The following is a 14,090-nucleotide window of genomic DNA, read 5'->3' on the forward strand; positions in this document are numbered from 1 at the left end:
TAAGAAAATGTGAACATATGTTTCCTGGCCCTTCTAAAATGAAAGATAAATGCTGTACAGTTTGTTCTAAGATAACTTGGACTTTAATTTTCCAGATATGGATCTAAATAGTTATTTCAGTTTGGGGTTCACATTTATTTTTAACATTTTCATGGGAGGCTTAAGTTCTTTAGGATAGGTATAGCAACACAGAATGTACTCTCCATATCAAAGATAATTAAAATAACAGCAAATTAATGATGACTTGATTCTTTTTCAGTTCATACCACGTTTCTTTCCTACTTGGTTTGAATGCTCTCTCTTGCTATATTAAAATTTTTCAGGGGTGCCTGGGTGACTCAGTCGGTTAAGCATCTACCTTCGGCTCAGGTCATGATCCCAGGGTCCTGGGATCGAGTTCCCCATCAGGTTCCTTGCTCAGCGGGGAGCCTGCTTCTCTCTCTGCTGATTCCCCTGCTTGTCCTCTCTCGCTCATGTGTGTGCTCTCTCTCTCAAATAAGTAAAATCTTAAAAAAAATTTTTCTTTTCATTTGGTAAAAAACATAGGATATAAGAATCATACCAGTAGGGGTGCTTGGGGTGGCTCAGTTGTTACGCGTCTGCCTTCGGCTCAGGTCATGATCCCAGAGTCCTGGGATTGAGTACCCTGCACTGGGCTCCCTGCTCAGTGGGAAGCCTGCTTCTCCCTCTCCCACTCCACCTGCTTGTGTTCCCTCTCTTGCTGTGTCTTTCTCTTGTCAAATAAATAAATAAAATCTTAAAAAAAAAAAAAAAGAATCATACTAGTGTATCTTGGGTTGGCCTGTGAAGAGATTAATGGCTAAGAAATAGGACTTGTGGGTTTTTCCCCCCAGTCCTCCCACTGATTTGTTGAAATCACTTGATCCAGACTTGTAGAGCACTTGAAAATATGATTATCTAAAAATATTATTCTTTCTCTTCCTACATTTGGTAGTGTCCTATTATTTGTTACCAGTTTTGTATTAGCATAAGAAACTTAAGATTTAGGGAGGGATTGATCATAATTTGAGTTCATAATAAAAACTTTTTTTCTTTTTCTTTTATTATGTTAGTCACCATACAGTACATCATTAGTTTTTGATGTAGTGTTCCATGACTCATTGTTTGCATATAACACCCAGTGCTCCATGCAATACGTGCCCTCCTTAATACCCATCACTGGGCTAACCCATCCCCCCACTCCCCTCCCCTCTAAAACCCACAGTCTATGGTCTCTCATGGTTTGTCTCCCCTTCTGATTTGCCCCCCTTCATTTTTCCCTTCCTTCTCCTAATGTCCTCCATGCTATTCCTTATGTTCCACAAATAAGTGAAACCATATAATAATTGACTTTCTCTGCTTGACTTATTTCACTTAGCATAATCTCCTCCAGTCCCATCCATGCTGATGTAAAAGTTGGGTATTCATCCTTTCTGATGGCTGAGTAATATTCCATTGTATATATGGACCACATCTTCTTTATCCATTCATCTGTTGAAGGGCATCTCAGCTCTTTCCACAGTTTGGCTATTGCAGACATTGCCGCTATGAGCATTGGGGTGCATATGGCTTTTTTTTTTTCACTACATCTGTACTTTTGGGGTAAATACCCAGTAGTGCAATTGCTGGGTCATAGGGTAGCTCTCTTTGTAATAAAAACTTTTTTTCAAAAGTAGTTTCTTTTGAAAAAAAATTTCTTTGAGAGAGTGGGCATGTGGGAGGGGTGAGGGAGGGGCAGAGGGAGAGGGAGAGAGATTCCCAAGTAGACTCCATGCACCTGACACTGGGATTGATCTCACGATTCTGAGATCATGACTTGAGCCGAAATCAAGAGTTGGATGCTTAACTGACTAAGCCACCCAGATACCCCGTCTTTTGAATTTCTGTCTGATTTCTTTTGGGTTTATGACTTGGTATATGTGCTGCCGAAGTGAGCACTGGGTTTATGACTTGGGATAACATATATGACTTACTTAATTTTTCTGTGAATGTATTCTTATCAATAAAAGGAAGAGGGATCTTTCACTTCCATCTTAATTAGGGTCTTTTAAAGGTATTTGGAAGGCTAAAGTGGAAAATTTTATTTAGATTATACCGCAATTTTTAAAAAAGTATTTTGAACCCTTTTAATGTTAAGTACTATATGGGTACAGTGAAGTATTATATGTAATTTAAAACCTCAGAGGGGGCGCCTGGGTGGCTCAGTTGTTAAGCGTCTGCCTTCGGCTCAGGTCATGATCCCAGGGTCCTGGGATCGAGCCCTGCATCGGGCTCCCTGCTCAGTGGGAAGCCTGCTTCTCCCTCTCCCACTCCCCCTGCTTGTGTTCCCTCTCTCGCTGTGTCTCTCTCTCTGTCAAATAAATAAAAATCTTAAAAAAAAAAAACAAACCTCAAATACATGTAGGCAAGGGAGTCTCTGCTGGATGAATACTTTCAAGTCATGGAAATGTGTGCAACATCTTTTTTTTTTTTTTTTAATTTTTATTTATTTATGTGACACAGAGAGAGACACAGCGAGAGAGGGAACACAAGCAGGGGCAGTGGGGGAGGGAGAAGCAAGCTTCCCGACGAGCAGGGAGCCTGATGCGGGGCTCAATCCCAGGACCCTGAGGTCATGACCTGAGCCGAAGGCAGTCGCTTAACCAACTGAGCCACCCAGGTGCCCCAGTGTGCAACATCTTTTTTTTTTTTTCAAAGATTTTATTTATTTATTTGAGAGAGAGAGTGAGAGAGCACAAGAGGGAGGAGCGGGAGAGGGAGAAGCAGACTCCCTGCTGAGCAGGTAGCCCGATGCGAGACTCCATCCCTGGACTCCAGGATCATGACCTGAGCCGAAGGCAGTCACTTAACCAACTGAGCCACCCAGGCGCCCTGTGCAACATCTTTTTATGCTGTTTTTATTTTATCTCCATTACTTCAGAGATCAACTGGTTTCATACTTGGAAATACAATGTTTGGTGTTTGTATTTAGCCAGAAGTTAAGTGCTACATCTTCCTGTGAATAATTAATCCACTTTTAGGAGGCTTAAATTAGGGAGTGGTGTCATCAGCATTGAAGGATTGTTCTGGTGTATTACAATACCAGAATAGGAAGACTGATAACTGCTCTTCTGTTAATGAAATGAGACCCTTAGTAGTACTACTTCTGTGTATTATGGATGTGGTGGGAATAGGTAAGGAATAGAGAATGGCTTTCTTTCTCAGATATATTGGCAATAATAGTCTAAAATAGGAAACTAATTTAGTAATATGTGTATGGTAACAAATATTTTTGTGATACTGATGCCAGTTTAAATTTTAAAAATTACAGTAAGTTATAGACTGTAGATCTGAGAAAGTGGAATATGCCACCAACAGAAGATAGTTAACCTCCTTGGAAGTGTGTTGCTTTTTTTGTTTCATAAGTATGCAACTACTCTCATTTGGTGTTGATTTGAATGTTATCTTCCTGAGAGAGATGGATATAGTAAATGACTCAGAGGGTTCTTTGAGGTAGAAATATGTTTACCAAAGGCTGTTTTGAAGATCAGTGAGCTGATACACTTCAAAGTGCTTTGAAAACTGTAAAGTACTGTATTAATTTAAGAATTTAAGGTGATGGTATTTTCATTATTCTGTTATTCCATAAGTTTTTTGTTTTTTTGTTTTTTAAAGTAGGCTCCACGCTGGGTGTGGAGCCCAACACAGGGCTTAAACTCACGACCCTGAGATCAAGACCTGAGCTGAGACCAAGAGTCAGATGCTTAACCGACTGAGCCACCCAGGTGCCCCATAAGTATTTTTTTAAGTTTTATTTGTTTTTAAGTAATCTCTACACCCAGCATGGGGCTTGAATTCATGACCCCGAGATCAGGAGTCGCATGTTTCTCTGACTGAGCCAGCCAGATGCCCTATTCCATAAGTATTTTTGAAAAGAAGTGATTGTTCTTTAAAACTGTAATTTAAAATACACACATATACCCACCTCCCCCCTCCCCCGCCTTTTATATGTATGGAGGCCATCTTTGGTTGGTAGCAATGATTGCATCTGGAAAGAAGACCTGGGACACTGGGGTTGAGGGTGGGAGGTAGACTTGCTTTTAAAAACTATTTACCACATACATAACTTTCTAAAATAATAGCTCTAGTCAAATATGTTAAAAGTTCATAGGAAACAACATAGGGTTGCTGGAGGGGAGGGAGGGGGTAGAGGGATGGGGTAACTGGGTGATGGACATTAAGGAGGGCACGTGATATAATGAGCACTGGGTATTATATAAGACTGATAAATTATAGATCTGTACCTCTGAAACCAATTATACATTATATGTTAATTTCTAAAAATTTAAAATAAAATATAATCATTTAAAAAAAGAAAACTGTCTTTAATAGGAGGAACTTGACCACAAGGAGGGAGTATGGAAACAAGAAGCACCACTCTGTTTTGCTTCCTATATCATGAGGTACCTCACATGCCAAAGTAAACAAATGGAAAACTAAAAAATAAACAAACACCAAATGAACAACCACAACAAAAAAGTTCAAATGTAGAAGTGAATTTCAGGCTCATTTTTCAGTGAAAACCATTGCTGATAGTTTACTTAAAGATTAATGGTTGAAAGATGGTATTCTTCTGGGCTACTGGTACTTTCTCCCAACCATCCAGCTATTATTCACAGATTGAAGATAACCTTTGTGTGTAAAACATAAGTTTGCAGTATAGAATCACTAAACTTTTAAGAATTTTTTTTTAAGATTTTATTTATTTATTTGACAGAGAGACACAGTGAGAGAGGGAACACAAGCAGAGGGAGTGGGAGAGGGAGAAGCAGGCTTCCCGCTGAGCAGGGAGCCAGATGTGGGGCTCGATCCCAGGACCCCAGGGTCATGACCTGAGCCAAAGGCAGACACTTAACAACTGAGCCACCCAGGCGCCCCCCTTTTAAGAATTCTTTAAATGAACCTGTTTAGGCTAAGCATTCTTTAAATGAAGCTGTTTAGGCTAAGTTAATCATAGTATTCTGAAAGCCTGTTTTAGGAATGTTGTATAAAGTCAGGAACACATTTTACTTGTTTTATCTGTATATAGAAGATGCATGTGATACTTAATATTATGAAATATTCTGATTTGTTCTTAATCATTTTGGCTTACATGAGAAAATGAAAAGAAAAATTGGCTCTTTTGGGGTTAGTTAGAACTTAGCCTCTGCTTTATACATGGACCTGTAACAGAATCCTATTGCAAAACACGATTAAAAGGAAGACAAGGCAAACAGACTTGGCCTGTGGTAACACAGGAAATTTCCATTAAATTTCAGTTTGTTCTATCAAGCGTTTTTATAAGAAGATCACTTTGTCTTTACTGAAAATTTTAATATCTATTATTTTTAGGGAGTTCTAATATAAACATCCTTTCAAAATCTAATCTGAGAGTTAGTTTATATTTTTATGGGGAAATTTAACCAAGGTAATGGGGTTCCAGCCTAAATGGCTTAATTTCTGTGGAGTGAACAGAGAGGTAAATCTGGAAAACTATCTTTGAGATAATATATGTGGATCATTTAATATTATTGCTTAGTATGTGGAATTTTAACTGCAGACTCTTATTATACTTGTCTAATATTCTTTCCCTGCCTTTGAATTATTTGAAGATATACAATGAAATCATACAAACAACACCCATTCTCTTTTTGGTATAGAGTATGTTTGTGTTGAGACTTAGAAAACTAGCCACAGATGTTGGTCTCAGCAGATTCCCTTCGGACAGAATTGGAAATCTGACCCATTCTACTCAGTAGCTAGTGGTGAATGATTGTTTTGAGTCTTATGAAATGATGTTATTTATCACTGTATTCGATAACACCCAACCATTAGGACTTTAAAGAAATTTTAGAGCATATAATACACATTCTATATATATTCTAACTTGAAAAGAACTTGGAACACAGTAAGCAGAGATAGTAAGTTGTATATAAAGATGAACATCGGGATGCCTGGGTGACTCGGTTGGTTAAGCGTCTGCCTTCAGCTCAGGTCATGATTCCAGGGTCCTAGGATCGAGTCCTGCATTGGGCTCCCTGCACAGCGGGGAATCTGCTTCTCCCTCTCCCTCTGCCTGCCGCTCCCCCTGCTTGTGGGCTCTGTCTGACAAATAAATAAAATCTTAAAAAAAAAAAAAAGATGAACATCTACTTCATTTCTTACTAATTTCCTTTACACATGATACTCTAGCTGCACCCCTTCTTTGCTATTTTTCAAATGTACTGCAGTTCTGCCTCTGTTCCTGTGCATTTATTCTTCCTTCTGCCTATAAAGCTGTCCATCCAAATACAGGTGGTTCAGCTTATGATTTTTCAGTTTTTTTTTTTTTAAGATTTTATTTTATTTATTCATGAGAGACGAGAGAGAGAGAGAGAGGCAGAGGGAGAAGCAGGCTCCCCACTGAGCAGGGAGCCCGATGCGGGACTCCATCCCAGGACCCTGGGATCATGACCTGAGCCGAAGGCAGACGCTTAACCATCTGAGCCCCCCAGGCGCCCTGATTTTTCAGTTTTATGATGGTGTGAAAGCCATATGCATTCAGTACAAATTGTACTTGGAATTTTGAAGTTAGGTCTTTTCCATGGCTAGCCATACGCAGTATGACACTTTTGTGATGCTGAGTAGTGGCAGCAGCTGTAGCTCCCACTCAGTCACACAATCACAAGAGTAAACAACTCATACAACTATTCTGTACCCATACAACCATTCTGTTTTTCACTTCCAGTACAGTATCCAGTAAATTACATGAGCTCTGCAGTACTTTATTATCAAATGGGCTTTGTGTTAGATGATTTTGCCCAACTCTAGGCTAATGTAAGCATTCAGAGCACAGTTAAGGTAGGCTAAGCTAAGCTATGTGTGGTAGGTCAGGTGTATTAAATGCATTTTTGACTTAAAGTATCTTCAACTTAAAATGCATTTATTGGGATGTAACTCAGTCATAAGTCAAGATCTGTATCTGTATGGTTTGCTCTTGTAATCTTTGAGGTCACAGCTCAGAGGTCACCTTTTCAGCAAGGTTTTGACTGTTTTCTTTAAAATAGCAAAACTACTTCTTAACACACACACCTTTCCCCCACCTCTCCTTATCTTCCTCTTCAGTTTCTTTTCTTTTTTCCCCTCCAGTGTACTTAGTATCATCTGATACATTATATATTTTTCTTACTTTTGTGTGCCCCCCGCCCAGTGTAAACCTTATGATAAGGATGGTTGTCTCTTTTGTTCCCTTCTACGTGCAGGAACATAGAATCGTATCTGGTATCTGATAAGTGCTAAATAAGTATTCATTTCATGAATGAAGTTAAGTATAAAGAACAGTGTTAAAAAAAAAAAAAAAAGAATGGTAAGTCTCCTTGTCTATTTTCTTCCATCTCTTCCCATTCTGCTACCACCATGCCCATCTCAGGGTACTTCTACTCCAGCCTCCCTTCTGCTGCAGAATAATCTCATGTCTGATAAGACTTGCCATGTAATAGACACCAAATAAATATTTGTTGAATATATGCTAATACTATCTTCCCCAGATATCAGACAAATCTAAAAGTCAGAAATGGCGATAAACTGGCAACCTGCTCTGTTCTTGAATTACAGGTATTCATATTTTTAAATTCATCTTTTTGATGAATTGCCTATTCTGGTCTCTCCTACCATCATCTTTCGTCTGTATTATTGCATTAACCTCCTAACTAGTACTCCAGCATCTATGCTTGCCCCATTAGAGTTTATCACAAGAGACAGAGTGATACTAATAAAACTTAAGCCAGATGATGGCATTCCTAAGATCAAAACTTCAATGTCTTCCTTTCTCATTCACCCTGTGTCGTCTACACAGTCTGTCTGTCCATTAACTCTGACATCATATTCTATTCTCCCCTTTGCTCATTCCACTCTAGACATACTGGTCCTCTTGCTGTTGCTGAAACATACCAAGCATACTCCTCCTTCAGAACCTTTGCAGTGTACTTTATCCTCTGCTTGGGATGCTCTTCCTCCAGATAGCTACATCACTCATTTGCTTATTGCTTTCACATCTTTCCTTAAAAGTTATCTTCTCAGATCATCTCAGTGAGACCTTCCCTGAGCACTCTAAAATTACCATATCCCCTTGTTTTATTTTTTCCCCTAGCATTTATTACCTTCTAATATACTATATCATTTACTAATTTATTTTGTCTGTCTTTTTCTTTCCTGCCCCCTCAAGAATGTAAACCTTGGAGGGATTTGTCTGTTTTGTTTATTAATGTATCCTTTGCACCTAGAATACAGTAGATGGCTAGTTTCTATTTATTGAATACATGAATGAAACACTTTTTTGAAAAAAAAAAATTGGGAGAAAAGAAAAGAGCCATCCTGAATTAAAAACAATATTCCATGGAATGTTGTATTTTATTATCAAACAGAAATCTTAGTGTTTAACTTTTTTGAAGTGATTTTGTCATTTCCCTTGTATGCAACCAAAAACAAAACATAAGTCTTTATTTTTAGCTTTTTTGTAATAAAACCCTAGAGATTTCTTCTTGCCAACAAGAAAAATTCAAGTTAGGGGTGCCTGGCTGGGTCTGTCGGTGGAGTGTGCAACTCTTGATCCCAAGAGTTTTGAGTTTGAGCCCCACGTGAAGTGTAGAGATTTCTTAAAAATAAAATCTAAAAAATCCAAGTTATTCACACCTCGTATTCAGTTTGATCCTACAAAATAGATCAGTCAAATATTATTGTCCTACTTTGTAGATATGTAAGATTTCAGTGTTTCTTAAAACTCTTCAGTAGACATTAACAAAGAAGTATTTCTTGTTTTGGTAGTAAATGCCAAATTCCTAAGTAGCTTAAATTCTAGTTGGGAAGACAAAGCTTGAAAGAAGAGAAAATCTGTTTATTGTGTCCAAGTGTTTCCTATATACTAGTGCTCTGAGAGCTTAACAAGGGAAAGGTACGCTAGGAGAGCTCGAAGGAGATGGGCTTTGAAAGACAGTTGGGTAGGGGCACCTGAGTGGCTCAGTCGTTAAGCGTCTGCCTAAGCATCAGCTCAGGTCATGATCCCAGGGTCCTGAGATCGAGCCCCACATCGGGCTCCCTGCTAGGCAGGAAGCCTGCTTCTCCGTCTCCCACTTCCCCTGCTTGTGTTCCCTCTCTTGCTGTGTCTCTCTCTGTCAAATAAATAAATAAAATCTTAAAAAAAAAAAAAAGACAGTTGGGCAGTGAACCAGTGAGAGGAGAGGGAACAACAAATCAGTCCAAGGATTATTGTCTGTTTTCTTCTCTGCAGTATCCCTCAAACCTGGAAGTCTCTCCCATAGTTAGTTTGTTTATTGAAGGAGTGAATGTGATAATGAGAGCATAGTGCTCTACATAATTAGTGAAAACTGCTTGGCCAACAGATTTAGCAAAGAAAATGTATGAAGACATTTTATGAAGCCAAGTCTGGAGGGTTTAGATGCCAGGATACAGATTTGAGACTGGTTTGGTTAAGTGTTAATAATCTAGACCACGTTCTTAAGTAGAAGGAAACCCATGATGTAAATAGTATGCTAAGAAATTCTGTCTAGGGTAATAGCTCCTTAACAATAGAACTTTCTGTGGGAATGGGATTCTATCTGTGCTGTCCAGTATAATAGTCACTAGCCGCTTGTGTATGTTACGTACTTGAACTGCATCTATTGTGAATTAGGAACTGAATTTTAAATTTAACTAATTTTTTAATTTAAATAGCCACCTGTAGTTAGTGGTTACCATATTGAACAGTGCAAGAGAATACTGAATAGTTTGGAGAGTGAACAGACTAGGATTGAGAGAACAAGTAGTAGGCTTTTAGAGTAATCCGGGCATGAATGATGAAATTTAAAAAGGGAGAATATGCATTGTTTAGAAGAAAGATCAACAGAATTTAATGAAACTGAGAAGAAAGAAGGAGGACCCAGATTTTAAGCCAAGACACTGGGTAATGAGGAATTTAATTGTTAAGAAAATAGGAGATTTCAGGGCACCTGGGTGGCTCAGTCGTTAAGCAGCTGCCTTCGGCTCAGGTCATGATCCCAGGGTCCTGGGATCAAGCCCCGCCTCGGGCTCCCTGCTCAGCGGGAAGACTGCTTCTCCCTCTCCTATTCCCCCTGCTTGTGTTCCCTCTCTTGCTGTGTCTCTCTCTGTCAAAGAAATAAAATCTTTATTAAAAAAAAAAAAGAAAATAGATTTGGGTCAAGCTGATTGGTGGTTTGTTGGTTTGGGTGCAAGTTCGAGTGTGTATATTATGTCTTTGGTGAAGATTGAATGGCTAAGTGGAGAGATTTTGCATTTAGAAATAGAGAATTTGGCGTTGGATAATGGTCATGATGTTAGAGTTTAGAGGTAAAGTCATGAGTGGAATCTGAGTCTGAGTTTTGAGCAGATAATAAAGGAGTGAAGGTGGTGATAAGTGTCAAATGCCGAAGAGAAATTAAAGTGAAGATTGACTGAACTTAGTCATACAACTATAGATTTAGTAGAGGAAGACATCCAAGAGATTGTCATCTAATCCATTCATTTTACAAGTGAGGAAAGTGATGTTCAGTGATGTGAAATAAAATGTTTAAATATACAGAGCTTGTAAATGTCAAAGTTGAGGGCTTGAACCTAAGTTCTCTGCTGACCCTTTCAGTTTACTGCTTTTCTCATTATGTTGGCAAAACAAAATCCTACTGAGAAATTTCAGTAGAGTGTGATGGAAGTTAGATAACAGTAATAAGAAAGTAGAATATGGATGGAGAAATGGAATTAGTAAGTGTGGGCAGCTTCTTTGAGAAACCTGGCAGTGAAAAAGGGATTGAAATGATACGCAATTGAAAGAGGCAGTGAACTCAGACCAAAGTTTTATTTTGGTTCCAGAAGTATTGTTGAATAAATTCTGGCATGACAGGCAAGGGATAAAGTGCCAAAGTGGTATTATCTTCCTCTTACTGCTGCTTAGGGAGATGAAGTAATTGACTTGTAGGATATATCATCTTTGGTGCCAGAAATAATCCTTAGATCTACCGAAACTATTAAGTGATCAAACCTCCTTTTTCCAAAAAGAATCCTACCTTACTGCATGCACATTGTTCTGTTTTGGTTCAAGATGTAGATTGTTGGTGTGGTTGGCATTTTACTTGGAAAGATAGGACTTCGTCGTATTTCCTGTTCTCAGGCCGTTTGATGTGCTAAGACCTAAAAGGAATTCAGAGAGTCCAATCTTCAGCATGAAGACTTTGAGTATGTTCTTTTTGTAATTTAATTACCCAACCACCATTGTTTGAGGATATTTGCCATGATACTAAAGAACCAACTATGGAAAGTTATATGTGCCATAATGTGTTAATTATCTCAAAGCTGGGTGGTTTCAAGGGGAGAGGTTTCCCTGATTCTCCCCCCCACCACCAAAAATGTACCACAAATGATACCTTTTTACATCTTTAAAATACGATACCAGGGCGCCTGGGTGGCTCAGTTGGTTAAACGACTGCCTTCGGCTCAGGTCATGATCCTGGAGTCCCTGGATCGAGTCCCGCATCGGGCTCCCTGCTCAGCGGGGAGTCTGCTTCTCACTCTGACCCTCCCCCCTCTCATGTGCTTGCTCTCTCTCATTCTCTCTCTCAAATAAAATAAATAAAATCTTTAAATAAATAAATAAATAAAATAGGATACCATATTGGAAAGAGAATTTTTAGTGAAATGATGAGAATACATCCTGGAGAATGAGAAAGAATTTAAGATTGTTAAGGACTGACCCTAGGGGCACCTGGGTGGCTCAGTTGGTTAAGCATCTGACTCTTGATTTCAGCTCAGGTAATGATCTCAGGGTCTTGAGATTGAGCCCCACGTTGGGCTCCACGCTTGAGCTTCACTCTCTCCTCTCCCCCTGCTCTTCCACCCCCACCACTTGCATGTGCATGCTCTGTCTCTACCTCTTTAAAAAAAAGATTGTTAAGGACCCGAAGATTGTTTTACGTTATGGTTGTTTTACAGAAAAAATTATCTCAAGAGACTTCCTTGGCTTTAGCCCTATGTGGAAAATGAAGTTAAAATATAAGAGATTTTTAGATTTTTAAATTTTGCAGTGATGTCTTAGAAGTAAAATCTGACAAGGGGTTTAAAGCTGGAAATTATATCTTAGTATTTAATTTCTACTACCAACTCATTCCTGACCAAGCACATGACCAACCACTTAGTTGATTCTATTGCTGCTAGGTAGTCTCTATATATTACGATGGAAGATGTACTTCTATTGTAAGTCATTGAATTCTGAATAAATTGCCAAATCAAAAAACAGTTTTTTGATGCTAGAGTCTCAGAAGAAAAAATCACCCACAAACAACAAAACAAAACCTGTTAGGATGGAGTTAGGCTGTTTTAATAATTTTTTAAAAGGGACCATATTATCTTGAGAAAGTAGCAATTGTGCTGTACTGCAAAGAGATCAGATATTATGAAATTCCACTTAGACTGAAGGCCGAAAAGGGAAGAGTATCAAAGCCTTACAGAGGCACAAGCACAAATGCGTAGTTATACAGTCACAATCAGGATATCACTTGCTTTCCAATTTCATGTTCTTTTGGCCTTAATATTAAAGGGAAAACTTAGATCTGTATTTAAATTTTGAATTGGTTAGTTTTTATTCCAGACCTTGGTCTATTAATGTACTCTGTCTAGTAAATAGACTATTTACCTGAGAATATTCAGAAACTTAAATGTTGCGGTTTGCTTTTAGAACATTTCAGCCTAGAAGAATGTCTTGTTTACTTTTTGCTTGCTAAGCATGTATGACTGGCAGAAGGCCTGTAGCCCTGCTGCCCACATGGTCTGGACTAAATAACTAGTAGTCTGTTAGAGAAGAACAAAAGAGAAACAAGGAAAATAATTTTCCTTTGGCCAGAAGATAATCACTGGAGCCTTGATTGCCAGAGTTGAGGCAACAACCAAAGTAGAGGGAACTCAATGGAAAGTAGTGTGTGCTGGTAGGAAGGAGGCATTTGGGTTGGGGGTTGGATTGCATAGCATGCAAAATAAAGGTTCCTATTGATCAGTGGTATTTCAGCCTCATGTTCCCAATTGGAATTTAAGTGAGAAGTATTCTGGCATTTTCTTGTTTAGTGTTTCAGAGGAATTTGTGTTTTTTCAGCTTAGTGTACTTTTGTTCTTTATTTAAAAACAGGCAAATCTCTTGACTGTCACAGGGATAATTAAAGAATATAATCTAATAAAATAAAAGCACAAAAAATGAGATATAATTGGGCCGTGATACTGTGCTTCTAACCTGTCTACTTTTAGAAAAGTCAAGAAGTCTTGTTCTAGAATAAGATAAACCCAAGGAGCCTGTTTTTGAGGGGGAAGGCAGGTATGTGGTATTTCTCTGAGTCACATCTGGGGGGGTGGGAAGCTAAATAAACAGCTGTGCACTGAAGTCTAGGAGTCTGTTGACCTACTTTTAAGTCACTTAAATACCTCTGTGTCTGTGCTGAAACCAAACTGGAATGTTGGAAAAAACCTTGAGATGGTACCTCTCAGTAGTTTCCCCATAAAAAATCCCATCTCTTTGCTTATTTTAGTATTCTCAGAATAGATCTGGATTTTTAAGTCAGATAATTCCCCTGGGAAGATTACTGTAAATTGCTATAGTATGCTGGTATTTTTTTTTTTTGTACTTTGTTTTATATCAGTGAAGGGAAGATCATCTTATAGCAGTAGGTGTGACCTATTGGGTGCCTTTTGTGTTGAAAATACTATATTCAGCACTTTATGAACAAGATCTCATTTAATCCTCAACAGTTGTGGTAATTAGGATTCAGATTGAGACTTGCTCCTCATAGCATACTTAGAGAAGATTGTATCAATCTTTGAATAGTGCTTAAATAATGTTTCATCTATTTTCTTGTTTAATTTTATATTCCTATATCCCAACTCCTTAGCATAGTTCATGGCACTTGGTAGGCACTTAAGAAATGTTTGTTGATTATATATCTGACTCCATTGAATACATACTTTACCTTAAAGCCAGGCTCCCTTTCTAATAAAGAATGCTCTTCTACAGCATCCGGCACTTTGGGAATATTAGCTGGCTTTTCTCC

General features: G+C 38.5%; 1 protein-coding gene across 12 annotated transcripts in view; it reads left to right on the forward strand.

The window, feature by feature from the left end:
• TMCC1 (transmembrane and coiled-coil domain family 1) overlaps positions 1 to 14,090 on the forward strand; it is a 251,781-nt gene that overhangs the window by 121,750 nt on the left and 115,941 nt on the right. For 2 of the 12 annotated variants that reach the window (XM_064591819.1, XM_064591802.1), the window contains exon 2: positions 3,655 to 3,764. The exons of 9 other annotated variants lie outside the window; for them this stretch is intronic. The gene's annotated coding sequence lies outside the window, so the exon portion shown is untranslated. The remainder of the gene's footprint in view (positions 1 to 3,654; positions 3,765 to 14,090) is intronic. One more of the 12 variants, XM_064591812.1, reaches the window with a different exon arrangement.

Source organism: Mirounga angustirostris, unplaced genomic scaffold, assembly GCF_029215605.1.
Source record: "Mirounga angustirostris isolate CCGP_5_RB_7025 unplaced genomic scaffold, mMirAng1.0.hap1 SCAF_1, whole genome shotgun sequence".
In the NCBI taxonomy this organism is placed as follows: Eukaryota; Metazoa; Chordata; class Mammalia; order Carnivora; family Phocidae; genus Mirounga; species Mirounga angustirostris.